General features: G+C 42.8%; 2 protein-coding genes across 6 annotated transcripts in view; one reads left to right on the top strand and one right to left on the bottom strand.

Annotated features, from left to right (window-relative positions):
• Positions 1-13,305, top strand: part of LOC126108922 (uncharacterized) — a 252,633-nt gene that overhangs the window by 22,546 nt on the left and 216,782 nt on the right. The window lies entirely within an intron of this gene.
• Positions 1-13,305, bottom strand: part of LOC126108920 (serine/threonine-protein kinase OSR1) — a 525,656-nt gene that overhangs the window by 353,387 nt on the left and 158,964 nt on the right. The window lies entirely within an intron of this gene.

Genomic DNA, 13,305 nt, shown 5'->3' with positions numbered 1-13,305 from the left:
AGGCGCAGCTAGTGCAGCAGGTGATCCGACAGCGGCCTCGGGTTTCCGTTCGCTGTGTTGCAGCTGTGGTCCAAATGACGCCAACGTCCACGTATCGTCTCGTGCGCCAGAGTTTACACCTCTATCCGTACAAAATTCAAACGCGGCAACCCCTCAGCGCCGCTACCATTGCTGCACGAGAGACATTCGCTAACGATATAGTGCACAGGATTGATGACGGCGATATGCATGTGGGCAGCATTTGGTTTACTGACGAAGCTTATTTTTACCTGGACGGCTTCGTCAATAAACAGAACTGGCGCATATGGGGAACCGAAAAGCCCCATCTTGCAGTCCCATCGTCCCTGCATCCTCAAAAAGTACTGGTCTGGGCCGCCACTTCTTCCAAAGGAATCATTGGCCCATTTTTCAAATCCGAAACGATTACTGCATCACGCTATCTGGACATTCTTCGTGAATTTGTGGCGGTACAAACTGCCTTAGACGACACTGCGAACACCTCGTGGTTTATGCAAGATGGTGCCCGGCCACATCGCACGGCCGACGTCTTTAATTTCCTGAATGAATATTTCGATGATCGTGTGATTGCTTTGGGCTATCCGAAAGATACAGGAGGCGGCGTGGATTGGCCTCCCTATTCGCCAGACATGAACCCCTGTGACTTCTTTCTGTGGGGACACTTGAAAGACCAGGTGTACCGCCAGAATCCAGAAACAATTGAACAGCTGAAGCAGTACATCTCATCTGCATGTGAAGCTATTCCGCCAGACACGTTGTCAAAGGTTTCGGGTAATTTCATTCAGAGACTACGCCATATTATTGCTACGCATGGTGGATATGTGGAAAATATCGTACTATAGAGTTTCGCAGACCGCAGCGCCATCTGTTGTTGAAAATTGTAACTACTGTAATTTCGAAAGTTTGTCTGCCTGAAAATGTACTGTTGTCCCAAGCATATTGCAACAAACGGTGTATTTCTATCGCTGCTCGTTTAGTTTTTATTGCCGTTTCAAATATACCGGTCATTTTTGAAACACCCTGTACATTGCGCAGACATTTTAACAGAATCCATTTGATACCGGGAATAAACCAGCTACGTAACTTTTAAGGGCAAGTGATATTGCATTCTGCTTCTTTGCGATAGGTGTCACAGTTCAGATGCACTCGATTTTTGGTAGTTTTCGGCATGATACGGCACTGTATAGTATTACAGAGCCTGACGTACATTTCGGCAGTGACAGTCTTGCAAAACGACTTGACAGCACGCCAGTACTTTTGCAAGTGTCCGAAAAACACCGAATTTGCCACACATTAGCGATTATATCCGTGCTAATTCGTCCTTTTTTTTGCTATTTTTGCCTATTTATTTTCTCGTTTTTGCGACCTAAAGGACAATTTTTCTTACTGGTGACACTTTGAAGTGTTTATTTGACGCATTTTACGTTCTTGCTCCCAGTTTATTAAATAAATAGTAAACTGAGTAAGAAGGGGGAAAAAAGGCGATCGGAGAATAAATATACTGTAAAGCAAATACAGTTGGTCATGTAACAGTCAACCCATATAACACCATTAAGGGAAGTGGAAAGTGACACAAATCAAAGAATTTGGGGACATGTCCACTAACATTTTACGCTTCTTAACCAAATGGTGAAGAAAATAAACTGAAGGCAAAATACACCAAAGAAGATGAATGTGTACTTTGATTAGCTACACTATTGTGTTCTTTATTTGATTTGTGCAGAAAATGTATTTACGCTGAATGCAGAAATTGGCAGTAGCTGCTATGGAAAATTAAAAATAGTTGGTATAGCATCTGCCTTCAGCCACACACCTCCAAATTTTTCTGTCTTAAACATTCCTCTTCAAAGTGTTTTGAACATACTATGGAATATTTTGTGGGGACAAAATTACTCCTCCTTATTTTCGGGAGCCACATCTTTACTCGTTGTTCATCCTTCGGGAAACTAAAATATAAATCACACATCATCATTCTCCGTGTCCTAGACACACTTAACATGGTCTCCTACTGTAACTTTATAGTAAACAAAAGGTTTGGGCACACATATTATACGAAGACAACTACAAACTCCCACTCTATTGAATTTATCTGTCTCCCGTCTTTCAAATCTATATACATAATCGAAAAGTCATTGATGAATGCATGGAGGATAGTATTTGCTGAAACAACTAACAATTCCCTTTCCTGTTCCACTAGCAAATTTACGAGAGGAAGCGATTGTTTGTAAGCTTTTGCACGAGCCATAATTCTTTTATAAAGTCATAAAATCGTAGAAAAGTAGGTCTACAGAATCAAGCCTTAATTATAAAGCGTCTCGAAATTTTTAAACATAATACCCATGAAAAGTTACTATCCCTCCTTTCACATATTTTTCTTTGCATCCGTAGCAACAACAGTAATTCACCATCGCTATTACACTATAAACAAACGGTGAAACACAACAAAAACTCTTGATATTATAAACTTCAAACTCTGCGGAAAGCACACACGCACAGCGAAGTCCCGCAAACACGTGACAATCCTGGTTTAATGTTGACAACATGCGCAGAACGCAATGCTCACTCCCGAGATATTTACTCTATGGTGTAAACGCTTGTCTGTCATCGTCGTCGGCTGCAGTGAACCTACGGTGGGAGAGAGTGTGTCGTACCTGGAGCATAGTACACCTAGGAGCACAAGCCATGATGCTTCCATGTTGCTGTTTCAATCTAGCGGCCACTTTTAGAGCCACACGAAGAAATGTGCATTATAAACCCTATAAATACGTTGCAGCATTTTATATTGTTTTCGTTGCTGTTAGATATGAAGGAATGTGGACTAGAAACACCCATATACCGCTTTCAGCATTTTTATTTTGTTCTAGACATAAGGCTGTGATTCCTGCAGCATTTGTAAATATTATGAGTTCTACATGTTTAACGAGCAGACGCCCCCAGCAGTGGGATCGACATTTTGAAGCTATCTATACGGTGAGGTATGTTAAGGTCTCCTGGAGCAATTCATCCTGATGAGCCGTCATTTGCAAGTAATCTACGGAAAAATACACTACTGGCCATTAAAATTGCTACACCAAGAAGAAATGCAGATGATAAATGGGTATTTATTGGACAAATATATTATACTAGAACTGACATGTGATTACATTTTCAAGCAATCTGGGTGCATAGATACTGAGAAATCAGTACCCAGAACAACCACCTCTGGCCGTAATAATGGCCTCGATACGCATGGGCATCGAGTCAAACAGAGCTCGGATGGCGTGTACAGGTACAGCTGCCCATGCAGCTTCAACACGATACCACAGTTCATCAAGAGTAGTGACTGGTTTATTGTGACGAGCCAGTTGATCGGCCACCATTGACCAGACGTTTTCAATTGGTGAGAGATCTGGAGAATGTGCTGGCCAGGGCAGCAGTCGAACATGTTCTGTATCCAGAAAGGCCCGTACGGGACCTGCAACATGCGGTCGTGCATTATCCTGCTGAAATGTAGAGTTTCGCAGGAATCGAATGAAGGGCAGAGACACGGGTCGTAACACATCTGATATGTAACGTCCACTGTTCAAAGTCCCGTCAATGCGGACAAGAGGTGACCGAGACGTGTAACCAATGGCACCCAATAACATCACGTCGGGTGATACGTCAGTATGGCGATGATGAGTACACGCTTCCAATGTGCGTTCATCGCGATGTCGCTAAACACGGATGCGACCATCATGATGCTGTAAACAGAACCTGGATTCATCCGAAAAAATGACGGTTTGCCATTCGTGAACCCAGGTTCGTCGTCGAGTACACCATCACAAGCGCTCCTGTCTGTGATGCAGCCTCAAGGGTAACCGCAGCCGTGGTCTCCGAGCTGATAGTCCATGCTGATTCAAACGTCGCCGGACTGTTCGTGCAGATGGTTGTTGTCTTGCCAACGGCCCCATCTGTTGACTCAGGGATCGAGACGTGGCTGCACGATCCGTTACAGCCATCCAGATAAGATGCCTGTCATCTCGACTGCTAGTGATACGAGGCCGTTGGGATCCAGCACGGCGTTCCGTATTACCCTCCTGAACCCACCGGTTCCATGTTCTGCTACCAGTCATTGTATCTCGACCAACGCGAGCAGCAATGTCCCGATACGATAAACCGCAATCGCGATTGGCTACAATCCGACCTTTATCAAAGTCGGAATCGTGATGGTACACATTTCTTCTCCTTACACGAGACATCGCAACAACGTTTCACCAGGTAACGCCGGTCAACTGCTGTTTGTGTATGAGAAATCGGATGGAAACTTTCCTCGTGTCAGCACGTTGTAGGTGTCGCCACCGGCGCCAACCTTGTGTGAATGCTCTGAAAAGCTAATCATTTGCATATCACAGGATCTTCTTCCTGTCGATTAAATTTCGCGTCTGTAGCACGTCATCTTCGTGGTGTAGCAATTTTAATGGCCAGTAGTGTAGTTTCGGAATTCCACGTGATGCTCTATAGACTTAAAAATGGTAACAATTTACAGGATGGTTTATCGCATCACAGATATATTATAACTCTCCTATGCAAGAGATTTTGGGTTCCATGGGTGCTTTGAAAATTTGAATTTTTAAATCTTTATCAAAATTACTGTAATCATTATTTTATTTCAACTAAAGGGTTCAAATGTATTTTATTTATTTCTTTGTCACGAATTTTTTAATCACTGCATAAACTTCTTCAGTTTCTCTAATTTTTTCTCCCCTAACTCTTTTTCCAGTTCAAAATTTTGTGCATACGATTTTAATTATTTCCATGCATTAATATCGATTTAATTAGTTCCATTTCATCACCCTGTATTTTTTTACTACATTCATTATCCATCACTTCTATTCCTCATTTTGTTTGTATTTCATTTTACATATAACCTCTTCTTTTGCTTAAACCTTCATCTGTATTCTTTTGTCCTTAGTGCAATAAGAATTTATGTTTTACATGTTTATATGACGATCACAATCCAAGAAAATGTACAATTTGTAACGAAAATCACATTTTTTACACCATCGCACATATAAATACATTATTTCGTTTTTATTTAACTGTTAGGCCGCCATTTCCAAATGTTTAAATATTGTGATACAGAAATAAAAATAATTACATAATGAAATTCACATCCATGAAGTTTCAAACTAGAAAAAGAATGATGGGAAGGAAAAAAAGAGAGCAATTGAAAAATTTAATATAATAATTAAAAATGATGTGACAAAGGAACAGAAATAAAAAAAATACATTTAAACTCATTAATTGAATTAACACAATGATCAAAGACATTTTCATAACGATTTAAATATAAAGAACTGCAAAGTATCTCACGCGATCCAATACAACAACCTCTTGCATAGCAGACTTGTAATATATCCATTACGCTAAGCCAGCCGTTGTGGCCGAGCGGTTCTAGGCGCTTCAGTCCGGAACCGCGCTGCTGCTGCTGCTGCATGGACGTGTGTGATTTCCTTAGGTTAGTTATGTTTAAGTAGCTGTAAGTCTAGAGGACTGACGACCTCAGATGTTAAGTTCCATAGTGCTCAGAGCCATTTGAAATATTACGCTACAGAAGCAGCTTGTGTAATCTTTCTTTTTTAATGTATAAAGTGCATATTTGAACCATCAGCTGTTTTTATTTTAAGCCCAGATTCTACCACTTTTGGTCTTGGACCATCTTGATGGATGAAGCGTTAAAATGGTTTAGCAACCATATAGCATTAGTCATTACTTAAAATGTGTAGAGCATGTCATAAATGTAAATGTATGACACAGGACTTTAAAAGCAAACATCTGAATACTAATTCGGATGTTTGCTTTTAAAGTCTTATATCATATATTTATATTCATGGCATGCACTACACATTTTAAACAATGGCGGCTTAAAACATTTTAACCCTTCATCTGTGAAGATGATCCATGACCGAAACCGAAATCTGGGTTTAAAATAATAATAGTTGATGGTTCAAATATGTATTTCATACATTACTTAATGGCTGTTGCTAGTCACCTTCCAAAAATGTTTCTTTTTTAAAGCGGTAGAGCATCACGCGAAATTTCGGAATTATTTTTTTGTCGATTGCTTGCAAATGAGGGTCCACCAGGTTGAATGGCTGCGGTGTGTCATATCTGGAACCTTAACCTACATCACCATACACGACAGCTTCAAAATGGCAGTTCCACTGATAGGGACCCCTCCATGTAAGTGCTGTGTAATGTATTAAAGCTATTTCGAGGATATTCTCAATTATTCAGTTACAGTGTCTTATGCTGGGGGTAAAATTCTGTACATTTTTAACATTAGTTACATAACGTGTGGAAGGTTGAGCGATACTTTGTTGTTCATCCGCCATCTTGTACCTTGAAAGGCAACGAGGCCTTCTACCACAGAACACGTGATATGTGCAAGTGAACTGAGCTTCTTTAAAGACTTAACAATTTTCCTTGTCTTCAAAATGCAAATCTGTGTCAGATGACAATAACTTCTATATAAAATGTTCTTAACTTATAGCTGGTTTTTGATAATACTTCTTCTTAACTTGATTTCATTTGCTGATTACTGGTGTGTAGAAGGGGTAATGATGTAACACCAAGAATATTAAATACAGTCTTGACAAGATTTTTCTCGATGTCAGCACTTTTAAATTTGAATCTCGTACCTTGGAACATTTTTTCATATTTGGAAAACCTTACATTTCTAGTGTAATTTTCGTAATTTCGTAAAAGACTGTAGCAGACACAAAGTGAATGCAATCACTTTAAACTGGAATAAGTGTAGGTATTAAACTTCTACTATAGGGCTGGCTACAGGCGAAAGTCTGAGATGTGTTCCAGTCCTGTAATATCATTTAAAGTCATATTCAGTGAAAATTGTGCGTGACTGTTCCAAAAATAAGAAGTGCAGATAACGCTGCCACTCACACACTTCTGTTGATTTACTTAAATTATTTAATAACACAACATGTTTCCAGGCAGAAATGTCATCTTCAGGTCGTAATGGAAATAACATTTAACCAAAGTACGTACAGATATTAAGGATGTTCTTTATAGTATTCACATGTACTGTGGAGGATGTGATGGTTAACGTAATATTAAAGAATATTTAGTTTGTTTGTTAGTCTACTGTTCACATATAAATTTTTTAATGATCATTCAGTTTATCCATATGAAATCGCTGTCTTCTTGCAGTGATTTAAGTAACATCCATCGCTGTTTATAAATTTGAAAAGGACATTTAAAAGACATCACTATCAGCTCTACTGTGCAGTTCAAACAAGAAAACGGTCATAGGACGTGTCAGAACATGAAATTATAACAGAAGAGAAATGATAGATAAAATGAAATGTTTATGAATCTTAAAGAGATGACAAGGTATAAATTTATATAGACGCAATCAACAATGCAAGACAGGAATTAGCTGAATTTTTCAAGGAATTCTCCATTTCTCCCATTCCAAGAGAATGTGGCGTAGTTGTGTTCCTGAAATTTATTGCTACCAGACCTCCCTTAAACCTCCCTTAAAATAATAGTGTCCGCCCCCGGTAGCTGAGTGGTCAGCGCGACAAAATGTCAATCCTAAGAGCCCGGGCTCGATTCCCGGCTGGGTCGGAGATTTTCTACGCTCAGGGACTGGGAGTTGTGTTGTCCTAATCATCATCATTTCATCCCCATCGACGCGCAGGTCGCCGAAGTGGCGTCAAATTGAAAGACTTGCACCAGGCGAACGATCTACCCGACGGGAGGCCCTAGCCGCACGGCATTTTATGTTTAAATCATGGTCAACTGTTGACCATCTCCCTTAAAATCATGATCAAATGTTGGTCACCCTGAAACTTCCTGGCAGATTAAAACTGTGTGTTGGACCGAGACCCGAACTCGGGACCTTTGCCATTCGCGGACAAGTGCTCTACCATCTGAGCTACCCAAGCACTACTTACGACCCGTCCTCACAGCTTCACTTCCGCCAGTACCTCGTCTCCTACCTTCCAGACTTTAGAGAAGCTCTCCTGCGAACCTTGCAGAACTAGCACTCCTGGAAGAAATGATATTATGGAGACATGGCTTAGTCACAGCCTTGGGGAATGTTTGCAGAATGAGATTTTCACTCTGCAGCGGAGTCTGCGCTAATTTGAAACTTCCTGGCAGATTAAAACTGTGTGTTGAACCGAGACTCGAACTCGGGAGTCGATACAGTACTTGCCCGCGAAAGGCAAAGGTCGCGAGTTTGAGTCTCGGTCCGGGACACTGTTTTAATCTGCCAGGAAGTTTCATATCAGCGCAGACTCCGCTGCAGAGTGAAAATTTCATTCTGGAAACATTCCCCAAGGCTGTGACTAAGCCATGTCTCCGCTACATCCTTTCTTTCAGGACTGCTAGTTCTGCAAAGATCGCAGGAGAGCTTCTGTAAGGTTTGGAAGGTAGGAGACGAGATACTGCCAGAAGTAAAGCTGTGAGGAGGGGGCGTGAGTCGTGCTTGGGTAGCTCAGTTGGTAGAGCACTTGCCCGCGAAAGGCAAAGGTCCCGAGTTCGAGTCTCGGTCTTCCAAGAAGTTTCATATCAGCGCACACTCCGCTGCAGAGTGAAAACATCATGTATGTGAACGCCAACTGCTTTCCTATACCGTGTTAGGCTTGGTAATGTGTTTTACGCATCCCCTGTATGACTCACTTGTACTAAGAATGTTAAAGTAACAGTGGTGGATGGGTTTTAGTGTGCTGTAAGAAAACTCGAACGGAGCGGGACGGGGAATGGCTTCTGTTTGTGTACAAAGAGCCCTCCGCCATGCACTCTGCTGCGGCCGCACACAGCGCGATGGGCAGTTATGACTGGCATTTGGCTCCAGACGCGGGTAGTCTATTCGGCTGCGCCATTGTGAAGCGATGCGCCACAAAAGCTGACGGCATTCCGTCACGCCCCATTGTTCAGCCATAACGGCGGGCGGTGTTGTGTTTTAAGCGAAGCCCGTCTCGCTGCAGCTACGGCGAGCCACAAGAGAAAGACAGGCTGCAGCGAGTACGTCTGAGCCCCAAGTTACGATGGGGCCAACGAGAGACACTGAAGGGCCAAAGTAACTGGTACTCCTGCCTAATACCGTGTAGCACACAGAAGTGCCGCAACAGGACGTGGCAAGGGATCGACTTAAGTCTGACGTAGTGACACCATGGATCCTACATCTACATCTACATTTATACTCCGCAAGCCACCCGACGGTGTGTCGCGGAGCGCGCTTTACGTGCCACTATCATTACCTCCCTTTCCTGTTCCAGTCGCGTATGGGTCGCGGGAAGAACGACTGCCGGAAAGCCTCCGTGCGCGCTCGAATCTCTCTAATTTTACATTCGTGATCTCCTCGGGAGCTATAAGTAGCGGGAAGCAATATATTCGATACCTCATCCAGAAACGCACCCTCTCGAAACCTGGACAGCAAGCTACACCGCGATGCAGAGCGCCTCTCTTGCAGAGTCTGCCACTCGAGTTTGCTAAACATCTCCGTAACGCTATCACGCTTACCAAATAACCCTGTGACGAAACGCGCCGCTCTTGTTTGGATCTTCTCTATCTCTTCCGTCAACCCGATCTGGTACGGATCCCACACTGATGAGCAATACTCAAGTATAGGTCGAACGAGTGTTTTGTAAGCCACCTCCTTTCTTGATGAACTACATTTTCTGAGGATTCTCCCAATGAATCTCAACCTGGCACCCGCCTTACCAACAATTAGTTTTATATAATCATTCCACTTCAAATCATTCCATACACATACTCCCAGGTAATTTACAGAAGTAACTGCTACCAGTGTTTGTTCCGCTATCATATAATCATACAATAAGTGATCCTTCTTTCTATGTGTTCGCAGTACATTACGTTTGTCTATGTTAAGGGTCAGTTGCCACTTCCTGCACCAAGTGCCTATCCGCTGCAGATCTTCCTGCATTTCGCTGCAATTTTCTAATGCTGCAACTTCTCTGTATAGTGCAGCATCAACCGCGAAAAGCCGCAGGGAACTTCCGACACTATCTACTAGGTCATTTATATATATTGTGAAAAGCGATGGTCCCATAACACTCCCCTGTGGCACGCCAGAGGTTACTTTAACGTCTGTAGACGTCTGTCCATTGAGAACAACATGCTGTGTTCTGTTTGCTAAAAACTCTTCAATCCAGCCACACAGCTGGTCTGATATTCCGTAGGCTCTTAATGCAGAGCTGTCCGTAAATCCGTAAGAGTACGAGAGGGTGGAAATCTCTTCTGAACAGCACGTCGCAAGGCATCCCAGATATGCTCAATAATATTCGTGTCTCGGAAGTTTGGTGGCCAGCGGAAGTGTTTTAACTCAGATGAGTGTTCCTGGAGCCACTCTGCAGCAATTCTGGACGTGTGGGGTGTCGCATTGTCCTGCTGGAATTGCCCAAGCCCGTCGGAATGCACTTGGGATGCGGGTGATCAGACAGGATGCCTGCTTACGTGTCACCTGTCACAGTCGTGTCTAGACGAATCATGGGTCGCACATCGCTCCAACTTGACACGCCCCGCGCCATTACAAAGCCTCCAACAGCTCGAACAGTCCCCTGGTGACATGTAGGGTCCACGGATTCATGAGGCTGTGTCCATACCTGTGTACATCTATGCCCTCGACACAATTTGAAACTGGACTCGTCTGACCATGCATCAGATATCCAATCATCAACAGTCCAATGTCTGTGTTGACGGGCCCAGGCGAGGCGTAAAACCTGGTGGTGTGGAGTCATCAAGAGTACACAAGTGGACCTTCGTCTCCGAAAGACCACATCGATGATGTTTCGTTGAATCCAGAATGAGATTTTCACTCTGCAGCGGAGTGTGCGCTGATATGAAACTTCCTGGCAGATTAAAACTGTGTGCCCCACCGAGACTCGAACTCGGGACCTTTGCCTTTCGTGGGCAAGTGCTCTACCATCTGAGCTACCCAAGCACGACTCACGCCCGGTACTCACAGCTTTACTTCTGCCAGTACCTCGTCTCCTACCTTCCAAACTTTACAGAAGCTCTCCTGCGAACCTTGCACAACTAGCGCTCCTGAAAGAAAGGATATAGCGGAGATATGGCTTAGCCACAGCCTGGGGGATGTTTACAGAATGAGATTTTCACTCTGCAGCGGAGTGTGCGCTGATATGAAACTTCCTGGCAGATTAAAACTGTGTGCCCGACCGAGACTCGAACTCGGGTTCTGCAAGGTTCGCAGAAGAGCTTCTGTAAAGTTCGGAAGGTAGGAGACGAGATACTGGCAGAAGTAAAGCTGTGAGTACCGGGCGTGACTCGTGCTTCGGTAGCTCAGGTGGTTTCGTTGAATGGTTGGCATGACATTTGTTGATGGTCCAGCATTGAAATCTGCAGCAATCTGAGGAAAGGTTGCACTTCTCTCACTTTGAACGGTTCTCTTCAGTCGTCGTCGGTCCCATTCTTGCAGGATCTTCTTCCAGCCGCAGTGGTGTCGGCGATTTGGTGTTTTACCGGGTTTCTAATATTCACGGTACAGTCATGAAACGATCGTAAAGAAAAATCGCCACTACATCGCTACCTCGGAGGTGCTGTGGGCCATCGCTCGTGCGCCGACCGTAATACCAGGTTCAAAACTTACTTAAATTTTGGAGCAGCAGTGACCGATCTAACAACTGCACCAGACCCTTGTTGTCTTATGTGGGTGTTGCTGACCGCAGTGCCGTCTTCTGCTCTTTACATACCTCTGTATTTGAATACGCATGCCTGTACCACTTTCTTGGGCGCTTCACTGTATAAGGGCCCTGCAACCAAGTTGTGACGTCCCACTAGTCAGCTCGAGCAACACCGACTCACAGGAAGGCCTCGGCGCTTGTTGGTGACGTCACGTCAGCTAGGCACGGCGAACGCCAGGTCTGTTGCAGGCAGAAACGCCTCGGCGTGCCTCTTATTTTTGGACAAAATGTTTGATATTGTTTTGGATTCTGCAGTTTTTATTTGTATTGAGTGACTTGTGCAACCAGTGAAATCCATAATTCATCACAATTCTTAGCAAAGCATATACTGCTGTACTTGAATGTCAGTTAATTTTTAGCTTGTTGCACAGTCAGTGTATATTCTACAGTCGTTTTATCACTGAGGGATCTGAAAATGTGTTACATGCATTGCGGGTTTCATAACTAGGCTTTCTTATTAGTGAAACAGATGTATGTCAAAAATTTAAATGTGTATGGAGTGTTAGCACCTGGGACTATTTTTATTGTACTCATAATGGTGGTGTCTCCCTGAAACAGGAAAATGTGAAACTATTGGCGGTACTTGACCAACACACATTGTTCTGAGAGATTTCTGCAATCAATTAATTGTGCAATTCATTACACTTCTTAACAAATAGTGTACTCCTGAACTCAAATTTCCACCTGTTTTAAGGATTGACATACAAAAACAACTTCATGGTCCAGCAGCAACAGAATTCGTGCTTCTTTACCTTATTTGTAAATCTGAGTAAGTTACGTTTGTACTGGGTTGCTTTTACAAGAAACTGTGAACATATTGGTGCTCTTCTTTAGGTATCTTGGTTGACTATGGGCTGAGGAGCACGGAATGTTAATGAAATATCTTGCGATTGTACACGTTGGGTGAGGGGGTGGGGGACAGAAGAAGAGGCAAAAGAGAGATACTTGTTTTATCAAGTAAGATTTTTTTATCTTATAAAGTTTCTCCTTTCAGTTGCAAGAGGGGAATATTTATCTTTTATAATGTGCATGTTTAAAATAGTTTAAGATCAGCAGTATTTTCGATGTATAAAGCTATTTTGTTTCCTGTTTAGAATTCCTTTCGTTGAAAACTACTGTAATCTAATGACTGGCAACAGTTGGACATTTACACATGTAAATTAGTTCACATTTCCAGTGACGCTGTCACACGAAAATAAATAAATAAATAAAAGAAACGAGTTAATTGTAAGGGGGTTGGGGTAAGTTTCGATAACAAAATGGATCAAGTAAATATAGTTACTCGAATGTAAAACTTCCGAAGCTTGGAATGGCGCAAAACATCTTCTCATATTGATCTACGTTTGTTCCGACAGGATTCAGTAATACAGAACTATGATCTTCACTTGTAGCTTTACGACAGTACGAAAATCTTTCATCTAAATAAAACTGCAGAATCCAAAACAATACCAAACATTTTGTCCAAAAAAAAAAAAAATAGATTTATAATGAAAAGCACGCCGACGCGTTTCTGCCTGCAACAGACCTGGCGTTCGCCGTGCCTAGCTGACGTGACGTCACCAACAAGCGCCGA

This window comes from Schistocerca cancellata, chromosome 11 (genome assembly GCF_023864275.1).
Source record: "Schistocerca cancellata isolate TAMUIC-IGC-003103 chromosome 11, iqSchCanc2.1, whole genome shotgun sequence".
In the NCBI taxonomy this organism is placed as follows: Eukaryota; Metazoa; Arthropoda; class Insecta; order Orthoptera; family Acrididae; genus Schistocerca; species Schistocerca cancellata.
The sequence above is the reverse complement of the archived record's forward strand: the minus strand, read 5'-3'. Positions and strand labels throughout refer to the sequence as shown.